The sequence below is a fragment of the Sciurus carolinensis genome, chromosome 4 (assembly GCF_902686445.1).
Source record: "Sciurus carolinensis chromosome 4, mSciCar1.2, whole genome shotgun sequence".
Taxonomy (NCBI): domain Eukaryota; kingdom Metazoa; phylum Chordata; class Mammalia; order Rodentia; family Sciuridae; genus Sciurus; species Sciurus carolinensis.
Genome location: NC_062216.1, coordinates 21,520,210 through 21,526,143, shown reverse-complemented (window position 1 = coordinate 21,526,143; position 5,934 = coordinate 21,520,210). Strand labels below are relative to the sequence as shown.

The window sequence follows — 5,934 nt, the reverse complement described above, 5'->3', positions numbered from 1 at the left end:
AACTAAGAAGCATAGGTTGAACAAAGAACATTAATACCTGAAATAAAATCAAAAATATTTTCCTTAAAATTTTCTTAAAACTTTTAACTGCTATTTTGGTACTATAGAATTTGTTCTTGTTCATTGCATATTTTAAATATATTCTTTTACTGTGACTAAATTTAAAATTCATTGCATTCAGTACAATTACTACCTACATCTCCCACAATACTGAACTAGTTATTTGAACAAGAGCGTTTAAAGATGTTCAATTTTGTTCATTGTATCTAGAGGTATAATTATGCGAGCCACTGAATTTTATAGTTTGTCTGTTTTACAATAAGACTCAATGGTCCGGCAAAAACACTGATATAAATGGACATCATTTATTTCCTATATTAAGAACTGCATTTTTAGTGTTCAGAAAGTTAACTACAAAGTGTCAGAATTCAATGGGTTTTGATTCTTTATGATGAATCATTTTAATCATTTAAGAAGCTGAACTATCTGAAGAATTGAAGTAAGTTTTCAAATAGGACATAAGAAAGCAAAGATAACCCTTGAGATGGTCATTCGTGGTAGACAAATTAAACAACAAACTGGGTGTGGCATTTCTGGTTTCCATAAAAATGAAGTATTTGACTATCACAAAATTTATCTCACTGTAAATAAGGGCCAGTTTTTCAAATGATAACATTTTAATATATCTCATTATAATCCACTTTAGTAAATTAGCTATAATCCAGCATTAAGGTAATTTCCTATTTTTTCACTAAAAACTTTAAGTCCTGTTAAATATTGACATCCACCCAGTCTCCAGCCAGCAGGCAGAGGGGCTGTGGACTACAGAAGCAGACCAATGCCTACATCAAAGGGACTTGTTTCCTCAATCTCCTCGGCCAGTGATTCTGACAGTGAATTTGAGAAAAAGTTAAAGAGGAAAAAGCAAGTTGCTCTGGAAAAACCTGTACAGAAGCAAAAGATTGGTGAGACCTCCAGAGCTCTGTCATCTTCCAAGCAGAGCAACTGCAGTAGAGATGATAGCATGTTTCAGATCGGGAACATGAGGTACCTCAGTATTGGGGATTTTAAAGGCAAAATTCTAATTGATATTAGAGAATACTGGATGGATGCAGAAGGTGAAAAGGTATTTCTTTAAATCCAGAGCAATGAAGCCAGCTGAAGGAACAGATTCCTGACATTGATGATGCAGTAAGGAAACTGTTAAGCACTTTTTCGTATATTTATTAATCACCTGTATGTATTCTGCTGTAAATGGGCCAGTTCCCTGGCCCATTTATTGATTGGGTTCTTTGTGTTTTTGGTGTAAAGTTTTGTAAGTTCTTTATAAATTTTGGAGTTCAGTGCTCTATCTGAAGTGCGTGTGGAAAAGATTTTCTCCCACTCTGTAGGCTCTCTCTTCACATTATTGATTGTATCCTTTGCTGAGAAAAAGCTTTTTAGTTTGAGTCCATCCAATTTATTGATTCTTGCTTTGATTTCTTGTCCTCTGGGAGTCTTGTTAAGGAAGTCTGATCCTAAGCCAACGTGATGAAGATTTGGGCCTCTTTACCTTCTATTTGGTGCAGAGTGTCTGATCTAATTCCTAAATTCTTGATCCATTTTGAGTTGAGTTTTGTGCAGGGTGATGGCTAGAGGTTTAATTTCATTTTACTGCATACGGATATCCAGTTTTCCCAGCACCATTTGTTGAACAGGCTATCTTTTCTCCATTGTATATTTTTGGCTCCTGTGTCCAGTATGAAGTAACTGTATTTATGTGAGTTTGTCTCTGTGTCTTCCATTCTGTCTCAAATTAAAACAACTCTAAGATTTCATCTTACTCCAATTGGAATGGCTATTATCAAGAACACAAACAATAATAGATGTTGGTGTGGATGTAGGGAAAAAGGCACACTAGTACATTGCTGGTGGAGTTGCAAATTGGTACAGCCACTCTGGAAAGCAGTATGGAGAATCCTCAGAAAACTTGTAATGGACCCACCATTTGACCCAGCCATGCCACTCCTCGGTCTATACCCAAAGGACTTAAAATAAGCATACTATAGTAATGCAGTAATATCAATGTTTATAGCAGCTCAATTCACAATAGCTAGGTTGTTGAACCAACCTAGATGCCCTTCAACACATGAATGGATAAAGAAACTGTGGTATATATACACAATGGAATATTATTCAGCTATAAAGAAGAATAATATTATAGCATTTGCAAATAAATGGATGAAATTGGAAAATATCATGCTAAGTGAAATAAGCCACTCCCAAAAAACCAAAGACTGAATGTTTTCCCTGATAAGTGGATGATGACATATAATGGGGTGGAGGTGGAGGGGTGAGAGAAGAATGGAGGAACTCTAGATTATGTAGAGGGAAATGAGAGGGAGTCGGGTATGAAAAATGGTGGAATGAGATAGACATCATTATCCTATGTATGTACATGTATGATTACACAAATGGTATGAGTCTACATCGTGCACAACCATAGAAACAAAATGATATACCCCATTTGTTTGCAGTGAATCAAAATGCAGTCTGTAAAAAATAAAAATTAAAAGAATAATAAAAGAAAACTGTTAAATAATAAATAAGAAAACTAAATAAATAAATAAATAAATAAACTAAACTAAATAAATAAAATAAATAAATAAATAAACTAAACTAAATAAATAAAAGAATAAAAAAGAAAACTGTTAAATCTGAGCTATATAAAACCTATACTGTTTTGGTTGTTTAATCTGTCTTTTTACATTGACTTCTTTTTTCTAAATGTTTTTCAAGCTATTGTATATGTGGATTGCAGAACAATTTGTATGAATACATTTTTTAATGTAATTATTAAAAATGTTCTGGTAAAGCTAATTGTCAACTTTATTAAGGAGAATTTCTTTATACCCACCACCTAGTGTAAAATAAAATCAAATAATTACAATCTTAACTCTTTTGGCCTTTTTTGATCAAAAGATTGGAACTCTTTACGGCCAAAATTACCAGTGTTATAGACCTATTAGTTAATTCAGTTTTTACATGAAAAAGATTTGTTTTGCATTGAGTTTTTTAACATTGGATTTGTGAAATCCATGCATCTTGATCTCTTCCAGTCAAATGTCAAAACTTGTCCCGCTTTCCATTTTTTTTAATTCTCTTCCTCCAATAACTCAATCTCTTCATTTTCATTTCACTCTTTTTTCATTGAATATATTATGCTAATTTGAAAAGTCAGCGAAATCATCAAAGTGATATTTCAATAAGGTACTTATAATTAAAATATTATATGGGAACTACAAAAAAAGTTCACCCAACCTAAATCAGATAAAACCACATTTGATTTTATAAAATAAATTTATGAGCTATGTTCTAAAAATGTTATGTTCACAGTTGAAAACTGACATTTATGGAGCAGCTAATATATGGCAGGCACTGTCCAGACATAATTTTGACATATTTCATGCATTTTCCTAAGAATTGTGCATGACATTTCAGAGATGTACTTAGAATTTTATTTGATGCTTGGAATAAATCATAATTCCTCAATATGACATGATTTTAGTCTTAACTATCTTATATGGGTGAATATGTAGATATAGCAATAGAATAAACTTGAGGGCCTTATTGGTTATTTCAAGAACCAACTGGAGCAGACCTTTTGGGTGTCTTACCCCCAATTTTTTTTCCAGTTCCATGTTTTCTTGCTTGCTTCTCACTAAAGAGGCAAAACACATCAGATACTTAATTTCCCAACCTCCTTTGTGGATAAAGAGTTGTGTGACTCAGTTCTGCCATGAGACAAATCAGGAAGTCTGCTGGAGTACTAAAGGAGTTTCCTTATTTTTTAATTGTCAATAAACCTCTATTTATTTATTTATATGTGGTGCTGAGAATCAAACCCAGTGTCTCACACATGCCAGGCAAGTGCTCTGTCACTGAGTCACAACCCCAGCCTCAAGAGTTTCCTCTTTGATGATTAAAGAAAGAAGGAATGAGAGAGGAAGAATGTGGGGAGGGAAAAGAGAAAACCGTTTTCCACATTCTTGCATTTCATATGGTTGTGAGAGGACAAGATGCAGAATGCACTAGTCATCAAGTTGTCACCATGAGGCCATAGTCAACAGAATTTTCTAAACACCAATTCTGTAACCAAACCTTTCTGAGACACTGAAACAACCCAGGAACTACCTATCCCCAGATTTTTAGTTATTTGTGATAACTAGATCACATTTATAATGTGAACTTCTACAGAATGGACATATATTGTTTACTTGCAATGGTTTCTTCCTTGATATAAGAAAATGATATGTAAGTACATGAATTTATTAAAAATGTAATGGTAAGAAAATACTGTAGCAGTAGAGAAAAGAAAAAAACCCTCAAATCTGTCTTTAAAACAAAAACTTCAGGAAAAACTTATATGTTTATCCATGATTTCAAGACCTTAACACAGTTATTGGAAGGAACTATAAAGCAATATGAATGAAGGCTGGCAGAGTTGTTGGATGAATCAATCTAAGAAGAAATGAATTCTCTGTGTATGTACCATTTGTTTAAAAGAACTCATGGGAGCTGCCCTGTCCAACCTTACAACTTAGACCCAATTCAGGGAACAATCTAAAAGAACTTTATTTTCTTGGTAGATTTTCTTTTCTCATTTATTTTATTTTCATTTAAAAACCATGTTCTAATATCTAGAACATTTAGAGTAATACTAATAGTAAATTAATAATCATTTTCCTTCAGCAAGAAGTTCAGAAGCTGGGCACAGTGGCTCCTGAAGGCTTGGGAGGCTGAAGCAGGAGGATCTCGAGTTAAAAGTCAGCTTCAGCAACTTAGCAAGGTCCTAACCAACTCAACAAGACCCTGTTTATAAATAAAATATATTTTTTTTAAAATGGTAGCTTAGTGGTTAAAGGCCTCTGGGTTCATTTGTAGGTACCAAAAAACAAAAACAAAAACAAAAACAAAATCAGGAAACCCCAGTAAGTACTTATAAACATGTATCTAAGTGAAAGAAGTAAACTTTCTTGTTAATTTAGTTGTTATGTTCCCTGTAGAAATCTCTAGTAAAGCAGAACACTCTATAAACTACAACTTCCAAATTTTTACAAATCAGAAGAATACACAATCTTACTATAATGATCAACATTTGTGTGAATTCCAAAATATCACACCTCCCCTAGCCATGGTTACAAGTCAAATCACCTGGTACTGACGGGTAACCCACAATAATGTTAAAACTTTTCTTAATGTCCTGTGTATTGGGCCTTTTAATTCTTTACATTGAAAAATTAAACAATTCACCCAAGAATATCCTACAAAAAAAGTTGAATGGTTGACTAAAAACTGCAGACAAAAATATATTGATGACTACTGTTGATTCCACTAGTAGAAACCCTAGAACCTAAGAGTAAGATGAGAAAATGTTTTCTTTCCCTTCTCTAGTTCTCCCCAGCTTGTCCAGCTGCAAGAAGCCCTATCCAGTATTACAGCTCACTACCATTTCACTAAGGCTCATTTAGGTGATTAGAACCCCTAGGAATTCTACACTGAAAATTAAAGGGTTCCTCATTTTTGCGAAAGTTACAGAAATCTCCCCAGAAGGGCAAACATCAAGAAGTAAAATTACTTTACATTGTTTAGCTAACCATGATGAAAATAAATTCGAAATGCAAATTATAGGAGCAGAAAAAATATGTATTATTTAAGGAGAATCAGGGAGATATTCGCATTTTGAAGGACAATTTGAAGTTTGTGCAAATCTATCTTTATTTCATTAGTGAGAGTGCCTTTTTCTCTATGAAATTTGTTTTCTTAAAAATCTAAGGAAGAACTGTAATGAATCCCTTGTTTTATAAAGGAAAATTCAAATTAAAACTTGCATTTATAGTATACTTTTGTTGGTTATTTTGAAGTCTTATTAATAAACAACATACAAAGTATTGA

The 5,934-nt window shown here is 33.1% G+C and overlaps 1 pseudogene; it reads left to right on the top strand.

Moving 5' to 3' along the window:
• The first annotated feature begins 838 nt into the window (after positions 1–838).
• LOC124982660 (activated RNA polymerase II transcriptional coactivator p15-like) lies at positions 839–1,230 on the top strand (annotated as a pseudogene).
• Positions 1,231–5,934: the final 4,704 nt, after the last annotated feature.